This window comes from Coenobita brevimanus, chromosome 84, assembly GCF_032717465.1.
Source record: "Coenobita brevimanus isolate Jiangsu-jjx chromosome 84, ASM3271746v2, whole genome shotgun sequence".
Classification (NCBI taxonomy): domain Eukaryota; kingdom Metazoa; phylum Arthropoda; class Malacostraca; order Decapoda; family Coenobitidae; genus Coenobita; species Coenobita brevimanus.
Window position 1 is genome coordinate 4,750,620 of NC_137037.1, and position 12,464 is coordinate 4,763,083.

The window sequence follows — 12,464 nt, forward strand, 5'->3', positions numbered from 1 at the left end:
GCTTCCATGCCCGAGAGAATAACCTCCGTAATTCTGCAAGGGACACTCAGATGGCTCCCGGCCATGGAAGCAAAATAATCATTCCAGGGAAAATCAAAGAAATACTGCCTGAGGGCCTCCCAGTCCGCGGCTCCAAAATGCCACAGGACGACGTTTCCCTGGAGGGTCCACAGGCTGTACCGGAGTGATAGGACAGGTTAAGGTAATGAGGTTGTGATCGGAGGAGCCCAACGGCGAGCAAAAGATTAACAGAGTATGCAGAAGGATTAGTTGTGGAGGAAGAGGTCAAGTATGTTGGAGCTCTCTCCAAGGCGGTCAGGGATACGGGTAGGGTGCTGTACAAGCTGCTCTAGGTCATTAAGGATAGAAAAGATGTAGGCTTGTTCACCAGGTGGATCCGTGAAAGGAGAGGAGAGCCAAAGGTGGTGGAACATTGAAATCTCCCAGAATGGAGATTTCAGAGAAAGGAGAAATGGATAGAATGTGTTCCATTGTAGAAGTAAGATAGTCGAAAAATTTTTGATTGTCAGTAGAATTAGGGATAAGTAAACAGCACAGATATATTTAGTCAGAGAATGACAGGAAAGCCGAAGCCAGAAAGTGTAGAGAATTCAAAAGAATCTGAGTTCTAGGAACACGAGAGCAAGATAAGTCGTTGCAGAGTATATATACACAACAGCCACCTTTGGCTTTGAAATGAGTATAGAGGAAAAGTAGGAGGATACAGAGAAGGGTTTGCTGTCAGTTGCCTCAGACAGCTGAGTCTCGTTAGAAAAGAAGGTGAGGTTTAGAGGAGGAGAGGTGGTGCTCTCAACAGAGCGAAAGGTAGAGGAAAGGCCGTGAAAGTTGCAGAAAGGCCGCACAGGGTCAGCCCGTGGGTCCAGGCACCTCGAGGCCTCACCGGGTGCGGGGCGGTTGCTGGGGGCATTTATGGTCCCCCCCCCCCCCTGGGGACTCTGAGGCTTGGTGAAGACGCCATTTTTTTTTTTTTTTTTTAATTTTGAATTAGGAAGTGTAGTGTGTACTGTGCATGTAGTTTGGTGTAGATAGTTAGAGAAATTTGTACTGGAGAGCATGCTGGCCTACTCTCTGTGTAACTGAGACACTGAAAAAGTTCAGCAAAGGGGATGGTCAGGAACTAGTCCTGAAGGCTGCTGATGAAACGGGAGCTCCAGCACTCCCCTGTCATCAGCTTCTTCCATCCACCCTCGGGAGTACCTCGCCCTGCTCGACTGGTGCTACTTCTCACCCAACATACAATCTCTGCCAGACAGCCTAAGCCACTTAGTAGAGATACATAGGCTGTATCGTCCCCACTTCGGTCGGAATAGGGCCGGTCCTTCAGTGAACACTCAGACGGCTGATGACAACGATGATGATGACGATATATATATATATATATATATATATATATATATATATATATATATATGTGTGTGTGTGTGTGTGTGTCAATTCCTACTTCTGTCTATGCAGTATATTATTAGACTTATCAGCTCTCATTTTTTAATATACAGTTTTAACCTTATTTTCAAATCCCACCTGCCTTTATGTTATTGCTATCAGATGCTACTGCTTGCATCGCATTGGCTGCCACAGCACACATGACTCCTTTACTGGCCCTTAATAACACCATCAGGACAGTACCAGAGGAAAGTGAACATTGTTTACCCGGGAGATGAAACTCTTTGATAAACATATAGCATTCATCTACTGTATGCTGTAAACTGCTGCCAGCACTGAATTACTGTATAGCTGGAGTAGATCGAATGCCCCTACGACCACCAAGCGAGTTGAACATTATTTTTCTTGACATTATGGGAGGATTGGGTATTCTTAATAGGAACTGATATTTAAAAGTATCCGGTATAATTTATGCAGTAGAAGACAAATACTGTTACTCAGAGTATATATTTTACTTCCTCCCCCCCCCACCTTTAATAAAGCTGTAAAAAGTTAGAGTATAATGTATTGCATATAAGCTGTTTGGATAATATTAAAGATTACTAATCTGAATGTAAAATTAATCGCAAATAACGGTATTGTAAATTTTTGTAAAAACAAATTTGATATAAGTAGCACAATCACTGTCGAGCAGCCAAATATTCCCCATGTTTCCCTAGAAAGTGTTAGAATATCGCCAAGTAGAAAACTCTAGAAAATCATGAAGAGAAAGTCATGTTAAATTTATAAAAATGCCGGTCAGAGGTCCGTAAAAAATATTCATTAAATGGAAGGAAATGTACGTAGTGGAAAAAATGCTAACTTAAGTTAACTTTGCTTCGTTAACCAAGCTACAGCCCACTGCGCAGGCACAGGGTTAGTGTTTCGGCGGTTCTGGTCGGGTATGTGCTGCGCACTCGGTGTTTGTGTAAGAATAATATTCAGGTTTTATCGGTGGACGCCTGTTAAACGTTGATACAACGACTAAAACATGTCGATAAGCTGTGAAGCACGTTCACCGTCGCTGGAGCCAAAATGATACCAGGGAAAGCCAGAAATGGGCTATGTTGGTGGAGCGGCTGACGAGGTGAGTACGAGATGCGTTTTATATTTACAGTTTCGGATAGTCTCGCCTCTTTTGTTTAGACGCATTTTGGCAAATGTACAGTTTACTCTGGGCAACAGATAGATATTAAAGTTCACTTGTTTGTTTTCCATACGTTTGTTTATTTTTATTGCTTAATGGTTTGTTTCATATTTTCATACACATGATGTTTTTATCCTTTTTACCTGACTCTTTTTGTTTCCAGGGCTTAATGGCGGACACTTGCAACTGACAAAATACTGTGCATCATTTCCCTTTGTGGTTCGGGAATTCATATAACACTAGTGTGTGGATTTATATTTGGAGTATGTCCTCGACGAGTTAGCTCTAGTTCCTCAAGCTCTGTGAGTACGTAGCCTCCTCTCTGACTGTAATCCAGTTAGGTAAGAGAAGTATCTTGTTTTTATATTTGTATTGTGAGGCCTATGTGAATCCTCCTTTTTTGTAAATGAACCTTGGTTTCATTTTGTGTGTGTATGTTGCAGTGTAAAGTAAGTTGGTTTTGTTGTGAGCTTTACCTTACTCCTTCTGGTGATTAATTAGGGGTCAAGAGTGTACCGTAATAAATACGCCCATAACAACACACACACACACACACACACACACACACACGATTCGCCTCTCCTGTAGCCAGTGTCCAGCCTCCCTCACTTCCTCTCCTTCCCTCACATCTCTCAACTTCACCCTGTCTTTTAATTCGCCCTCACCCTTTCATTTCATTCCCCTTCCTCTCCCCACAATCCCCACCTAGTCTTCTCTCTTTTCAGGCCCCTATTCAACTCTTACAAAATTTTCCCGAGTCTCATCTTACACCCTTCTTTCCTTCCATTTTTATCATACTCCCTCCACATCTGTTTCCAGGGATCATTATTCATTTTATCCCCATTTTTTCTCAGTCTTCCCTTTCCCTTACCCCCTCCCCTCCTCTCTCTCTTCATTCATCCTAATGCTGCCTCTGTAGTCTTATTTTGCTTCCTGTCCATATCATTATTTTATGCCTCGTCACCATTCTCTCCATTTGTCCTAATCGCTTCTAGAAGAATAACCCATTTTTCTTGTACACACAAAAGCGATGTGTATTTTTACTCGTTGTTGTTGTTGTTGTCTATGGGAGACCTTAAAATTAGCCATTGCCATGCATATAACTGCTAATTATTACATCTTCTCTGCCACACTAATCACCACTATCGCAGCCCACTCCTTTCCGCCCACCCCATCCCTTCCTTACCCCCTCCCCCTTCCTTCATGTCATACTTCAGTGACATGCACCTTCCCCACCACCATGTCGCCCCTCATACAGCACCCATCTTCAGTGTGTGCACTCGTCCCAGGCCCATTATTTCCCCCTCACAGCCATCCCATTTACTCCATTGTTATCATTACACTTTGTTTTTTTCTTTCTCTACCCATGACTTATACCCTATCCTGACCTACCCACAGCACCCATCTTCATACAGCAACATATACACCTTTCCCCTGCATGCCTCGTACCTACCCATGAGCCTTACACCTTCCTGGCCTACCCACAGCACCCATCTTCACAGCAAACAAATGTGCTACACTTTTCTCTGGAATCTTCATCAGCACGGCACCGTATAATTCCGTCCGGCACACCTCATTTCTGCCCGCCCCACCGTGGTACGCCTGAGCGGGATCAGAACTGGGATATAATTGAAGTTTAACATTGCACTGGCCTTTGTTTTTTTTCATGCTTGCCAAGGCATGAACTGATCGATTTGTATTGACCTGAACTGGTCGGATTGGCCCTCAAACGACCTGAATTACATACGGTAAATTCTAAATATAGGATGATATAGGAACAGTAAAGCTGTAGGAAGAGGCCACGGAATTGTGAAAAAGTCAGGAAATAGTACCGGTCAGTTTCAGTAGATCTCAGGAGGGAGAGTGGACAGACTTATTTGAAGGAAACAGACAAACTTTTTGCTGTTAGAGAGAAAACAGTAGAGTGTAGGTTTACTGGCTTAAGAATATATGGACCATGTAGCTGATGGGTGAAGTTCTATTACGTAGATACAGGACAAATGACTGAACATTTGTAGTTACATTTACTAAACGAGGTAGTTCCATAAAGAGTAGGTAGGAACTTCCTGAACAGCAGCTGGAAACTTTTCAGAGTTCGCTCCGGAGAGTCTCTGATGGAAAGATAATATACCATTAACATAAGAAATTATATTCAAATAGCAAATGAATTATAATTGAAGACTCAGTTCAGGGTATATATGGCGTACATGGTGTACCGTACTTGGTTACACCCAGCATTACATAGGAAGATATTTAGAAAGTCGTGAGGGGATCAAGGTCTTATTAAGCATAGTGACTTTCCATTAAATGAACTAGCACTCTCTAGCAGAGCTGTTTGCGAAATGTTTAAAAATTAAAGAATACCCATATAGCTATAGCCCTAACGGAAAAGGTGTCCTGTATATACTAGTTCACAGGAGAAAAGTTAAAGACTCCCCTGAACCACTGCCTAGTAAGTCTTCTTTTTGTGAAGACTCTGTGAAAACTTCTGAATATCTAAATACTCTTGTACAATAATTGATTCAGTCTAACTTGGCGGGGATTTTCGCCCCTTTCCAGCCCGTTTCTCGTAGCTCAGTGTTAGAAATAGACAGTACCAAAGCTCTACGTCCTTTTAACGCAGCACTTCGTGACCAGCACCATATTTCAGTGGCACTGTCTTGTTATAGCTCAGCATTCAAGATGGAGAGATGGTAGTTTTACGTCTAGTTAAAGTGAAAAGAATATTGTACCGGATAAATAGTTATAGACGCAAAAGCAGCCAAGAGAACGAGCCGGATTCCGTAATGGCTGTCTCTGCTTCCCTCTTGTATAGTCAGCCAAAAAGTCGTGTCTTCGTTCCGAACCCCCGTAAATATTCGAACAGATAAGTGGGAAGCAGCAGGGATAGCTTCACAAGTCTTGCAACTGTGTCAAACCAAGACGGTGGTGGGGGTGAGTGAATTGGGGGTGGAGGTGTGGGGTAGTGGTGGGGTGTGCTGTGCTGTCATGTTTTATATACCATGCATTACCGAAGGGTGGAAGCTGTTGGGAATAACATACTGGGTAATAGGGTTATAGTCAATTTTTATCACTAATATGTCGCTAAATGTCTACATACAGTATGCGTATCATCATGAGTTTACATGTAATCAAAATATTCTGCAGTTTCATATACATGGGCTGTCGTGTCTAATTCATCTTTGATATTTGGAATACTTCAGAGGATGGAATGACTGTGGAATACGTTTCATAACGAGTGTTTGGAATTTTATTGGAACGTCATGGTTGTGATAATATGAAACAACATTTATTTGTGACAACATACGAATCTCCCCCCTTGAATCTTTCCTGTCGCCCAATATAGATAACTGAATGACTGTGAAGCTATGACTATATGCTGGTGGGTGTATATTCTGGGTGTCATCGCCGTGCGTAACACCTGTGGCCAGGTTTCCCTTACTCCCTTTACCAAAAACATTCAGGGGGCGTACCTAGAGATTTGGGGCTAGGTTCTTTGCAGGGGCCCCCTCCATGGAAGGGGGCCCCGCAAAGAACTCAGCCAGCCCTCAAAACTTATCTAATATCTCAGCCGGGATTGTCGGGATGATAAATATATATATTTTTAAATATTAATAAAAAGAGCTTATAAATTTTTAAGCTTTTGGGGGGGCCCCCTCAATTGGGGGCCCGGGGGGCAGTTTCAAACAGCCCCCACGCCCCCCTCAGGTACGCCGCTGAAAACATTAACCACTTGTGGAAACAAATGCTTTTCTCGTTACTACTGTGAAGGCACTCCGCATGCCCTCTCTGTGCCACATGACACATGGTAATGGTAGTATGTAATGTATCCTGTCATGTTCAGAAGGTAAACATGTACAGTAAAAACACAGCTGTCTGTCCTTTATTCCCATGTTATGTGGCTAGCTGATTCGGCGGATAGGGTGTGGCAGGAAGGTGAGGAGTGGGGGGGTAGAACCTCAAGTCATTTCTTGCCAACTCTTGTTTGGCTACATGGTATAGTCATTATTTCAGGTTAACGATACATTTCACTATTTACAGGTATTAAATCAGGTGTAATATCACATTTAGTCTCCCCTTTTACTGTATGCGGTGTATTGCTAGACTACACTGCCAACAATAATTTCATATACCGGGTAACACTCGCCAACATTAGTACAGCACACACACAGCCAACTTCCCCACCTCCACCCCCAATTCATTCACCTTCACCGCCGTCTGGTCTAACACAGCTGCCAGACTTGTGAAGCTATCCCTGCTGCTTCCACTTATCTGTTAGGAATATTTACGGGGTTCGGAACGAAGACACGACTTTTTTGGATGACTCTCACCGGGTATCTCACTGTTTCCCATGTCCCATTATTTTCTGCATCCTTTCTCTCTCTCTCTCTCTCTCTCTTTACGGTAAATTAATTTCCCTATTCTTTACCCATCTTTCCTTTTCCTTCATCGACAGCTTTTCTTCCTCCTCCATGCCCTTTGTTTCTGTTCTTTCTCCTTCAGTGCCCATACCTGGTACCATCTTTCGTGATTTCCAGCTTCCCTTTATTTTTCCTCCATCCATCCCTATAGCTCTTTATAGCCCTTCTTTTCTCCACACCTTCGTCCCTCCTTCTCATTCTCTCCAGCGCCCGTTTTCTTTCCACTGTATATCCTCCTCTTCTTGCCTAGTCCACATCTTTCCCTCTCCTGCCACATAAATCCATTCTTACATCATCCACTTTCGTTCTTTACCTCCTTCCGACTGTCTCCACCCATTTCCTCCCTTTGTGGCCTAATCCACATCTTTTCCTTGCCTGCCTTCCGAACCCTTTTCCCTCCGCCCTTTTCCTTCTTCAGCTCCATCCATCAATGTATTCCCTCTCAAGTTATTTCCTTCATCTCTGTTACCCTTAGACCTTATCTCCAACTATCTTCTCTTTCTTTCCCTTCCGTTTCCATCCGCATCCTCCTCATCTGACTTAATTCATACATTCTCTTTTTCTTTCTTACCTCCTCATATCTTTTCCATCCAGCACATTTTTCCATCCCTCCTTTCCTCCTAATCCATTCTTTTTCTTACCTCCTCAAACCTTTACAATCATTTTTATCTTCTTTCCCCTCTCTCGAAGACCAATGCCTCTCCTTCTGACTTAGTCCACAATTTTCTTTTCCAGCATGTCTTGCTTGTCTCCCTACCCTTTCCTTTTTCCAGTTCCCTCCATCCATTTGTTCCATCGTTATTCCTTCTAACCATTTCTCCTCCCCAGCCATTTTTCCCCTCCTTCCCCTCCCTCCCCATCCTCATCCTCCCTATGTACCGTAATGCCAGTGTGTGCCTTTCTTTACCTGCCCCGCCCCGCCTCTCACATGATATAAGTGATGCCAGTGTGAGGGTGGGGAAGGTGCCTCCGCTAACACCAATATACTGGCCTGCATCGGGCTATAGCAGCTCCAGGGGTAAGGCCGCAAAAATACCACCCCGAGTGACCCACTTTACCTGCTGCGTATATCTCCTCTCTCCCTTGTGTCCTTTTGTATTGGAGGAGGGTACTAGTTGATTCTCTCTCTCTCTCTCACTCTCTCTCTCTCTCTCTCTCTCTCTCTCTCTCTCTCTCTCTCTCTCTTTCTCTCTCTCTCTCTCCTGACTTACCTGTCATCTTTTTCTTCTACTCCCTCGTTAAATTAACAGTGACCGCAAATTTTCTATAGTATACAGGTGATGGCTACTTGTCGCCGTTGTTTAGTCTCCCTCCCTGCCCTTTCTAGCTATGTGGATAAGGTGTGGTTATTGGAGCCAGTACTTAAATGTGTGGGTGTGGAGGAGGCGTGGTTGTGGGGGAGGTGTGATTGTGGAAGAAGTACTTTTTTTTTGTGGGGGGGAGGGGTGAGTTTGGTGGAGTTGTGGCCTTGGAAGAAGTGTGGCTATTAGAGGAGATGCGGTTGTGGGGAGGTGTCCTGATGGAGGAGATGCGGTTGTGGGGGCGGTGTACTGATGGAGATGCGATTGTGGAGGAGGTGTAGTGGTGGAGGAGATGCGGTTCTGAAAGTATGGATTTGGGGGTTAGGTGTGGTGGTGGAGGAGATGCGGTTCTGAAAGTATGGATTTGGGGGTTAGGTGTGGTGGTGGAGGAGATGCGGTTGTGGGGGAGGTGTGGTGATGGAGACACGGTTCTGAAGGTCTTGTTGTGGTGGGGGTGTTATGGTGGTAGAAGGCGTGACATGTGGTGGTGTGGTTTAGGAGTGGTTGTGGGAGAGTAGTCTGCATAGCGCTTGGAGTATGCAGATAATAATAGGCTTATAAATAGTCGAATATCTATCTATCTGTGTATCTGTCTATTTATCTATCTATCTATGTGTGTGTGTGTGTGTGTGTGTGTACTCTATTGAGAACTTACATCGTCTAAATCTGCTAATTGGAAAATTGCTTGATGATACATACTTCACTCACACCTGACTTAACTTAGCTTTCAACTCAAACTACTTAAGAAGGTTGTACAAACATTAGTGTTAAGGCAGCTAACCTGTTATTTGTTAGTGCATAGTGTTGCAGGAATCACGAGATGACCCGCACTGTGTTGATTGGGAGTTTATGTCACAATCTCTGCGATCATCACTGTGCAGACGTACTAATGGAGGGATTGTGGAGGTTCTTAAGGAGTAATGAAATAGATTAAAATAACCTCGCGGGATCCCAAACGGCTGGTAAACGCGAGTCTTATGAAGGCTGTAAGTGCATCTGTCTCTGGTTGCAGGCCTGCAACAGTTTTGTATGTGTCCGGTGTCGGGCTGACTGGAAGGCAGTCGCTTGTTTATGGGATCCTGCGTGATTTCTAACACACAAAGATGGCGCCCCATCATACAGTTACTGGCCAGATAGATCTAATAGTTTTGATGAAACAATCACATTTTGTTGCATCGTAAAGCGACGACAATGTGTTAAGCATAAGTTTTACTAAATATTTACGGTAGTGCTGGTAAATTTATACTGATACACATATTTTTTGATGATTTTTTATTTTTATTTTTAATATAATTAGCCTAATGCAACATGCTGCCACGGCGAGGCTTGCACGGTAAACAAATTTTATAATATGATGCATAAATATTGAGTTATTACGGTATGTCTCAGTTTCGACTCATGACAAGTCTAATGATATTACGGTATTCTCTAAATTCGTGCATTCAAGTGCAGCCAAAAAGCTCAAAGGATCGGCTTGAACTCATGAATCCATCCACCAAAATCATACAGGTTTTCTTCCGGTATAAACATCATCTTGTTAGCTGCCGTATCCAGTTACTGTCCACCATGCAGTACCAGACTGACTGGCACTGGTACTGTGTGGTATGGTATCTGCCATATAATACCAGACTGGCACTGGTATGGTATGGTATGGTAGCTGCCATGCAGTACCAGACTGACTGGCACTGGTACTGTGTGGTATGGTATCTGCCATATAATACCAGACTGGCACTGGTATGGTATGGTATGGTAGCTGCCATGCAGTACCAGACTGACTGGCACTGGTATGGTATGATATGGTAGCTGCCATGTAATACAAGACTGACTGGCACTGGTATGGTATGGTATGGTAGCTGCCATGCAGTACCAGACTGACTGGCACTGGTATGGTAGCTGCCATGTAATACCAGACTGACTGGCACTGGTATGGTATGGTATGGTAGCTGTCATGTAATACCAGACTGACTGGCACTGGTATGGTATGGTAGCTGCCATGCAGTACCAGACTGACTGGCACTGGTATGGAATGATATGGTAGCTGCCATGCAGTACCAGACTGACTGGCATTGGTATGGTATGGTATGGTAGCTGCCATGTAATACCAGACTGACTGGCACTGGTATGGTATGGTATGGTAGCTACCATGCAGTACCAGACTGACTGGCACAGGTATGGTATGGTATAGTAAATGTCATGTATTACCAGACTGACTGGCACTGGTATGGTATGGTATAGTAAATGTCATGTAATACCAGACTGACTGGCACTGGTATTGGTATGGTATGGTAACTGTCATGTAATACCAGACTGACTGGCACTGGTATGGTATGGTATAGTAAATGTCATGTAATACCAGACTGACTGGCACTGGTATGGTATGGTATGGTAGCTCCCATGCAATACCAGACTGACTTGCACTAGTATGGTATGGTATGGTAGCTGCCATGTAATACCAGACTGACTGGCACTGGTATGGTATGGTATGGTAGCTGCCATGTATTACCAGACTGACTGGCACTGGTATGGTATGGTTTGGTAGCTGCCATGTAATACCAGACTGACTGGCACTGGTATGGTATGGTATGGTAGCTGCCATGTAATACCAGACTGACTGGCACTGGTACTGTATGGTATGGTAGCTGCCATGTAATACCAGACTGACTGGCACTGGTACTGTATGGTATGGTAGCTGCCATGTAATACCAGACTGATTGGCACTGGTATGGTATGGTAGCTGGCATGCAATACCAGACTGACGCACTTGTATGGTATGGTATGGTAGCTGCCATGCAATACCAGACTGACTGGCACAGGTATGGTATGGTATGGTATGGTAGCTGTCATGCAATACCTTACCGACTGGCACTGGTATGGTATGGTATGGTATGGTAGCTGCCATGCAATACCAGACTGACTGGCATTGGTATGGTATAGTATGGTAGCTGCCATGCAATACCAGACTGACTGGCACTGGTATGGTATTGTATGGTAGCTTCCATGCAATACCAGACTGACTGGCACTGGTATGGTATTGTATGGTAACTGTCCTACAATACCATGTTGCCTCGGCACTGGTATGGTATTGTATGGTAACTGTCCTACAATACCATGTTGCCTGGCACTGGTATGGTGTGGTATCATATGGTGGTTGCCATGCAATACCAGACTGACTAGCACTGGTATGGTATGTTATGGTATGGTAGCTGCCGTGACAAAATGTGACAAGTGGTTCCACCTCCACGACATTCATTCTGGTATCAAGACGACGCCACTGACCGTCACCGAGACACAGTTACACTTTTTATTGGCCACGTCAGGATGATCCTCACGTCAGTCATGGCTCCAGAATCCCTTCCTGCTCCTTCGCCTCAACACAACTACCTGACCTTACCAGCCAGATACTAGTGGTGGTCCAGGAACGCCACATAAATCCCGAGACCTTTGTCCTAAATCCCCTTTGATTGAAGATGACTTTTTCGTCATGTCGCACCCTTGGCAAAAGTAAATATAGTCGGTAAAAATATCCCTGAAAAGATTCCGGTAAGGATGGCCTTACACGAGAATATAAGGCATCAACAACTTTGTAAAAATCGGACTTAAACACTTTGGCATCGTTATAGAACCTGGAGCAATTAGAGTTGTGAGATTGTATGGTGGAGGTGACAGGATCAGGATGTGTGTGCCAACACTGAGTCACGCCAACCAGCACTTGATCTGGTGGTGTTACAAGCTGGTAATGCCACTGCACTGTTGGCACGATATGAAGCACAGATTATCACTGATCCAGAACCTCGTAATAAGCCAAGCCTGTTGACAGTACCACTACGATCACACACTAAACCTGGAGTATATGGCCTAACCTATATATTATAGAATTGAATGTAGTAAATAATGAGAGAGAGAGAGAGAGAGAGAGAGAGAGAATTTCAGTACTGAATTCCAGTTTGATAACGTGCACGTGGGTAAATTAACACAAAGTGATTTTATCCTCGGTTAGGCTGACCATCACCATATTGTCCTGTTTATTTATTTAGTTATTTTTTTTTTTTAAGATAGGAAGAAGGAACCAAAGGCCACAAGCCTTTTTCAAGATCCGATCATTTCGAGATGCCTGGACACACTGCGTTTGAAAGACTGGAGATCATAGGAAGC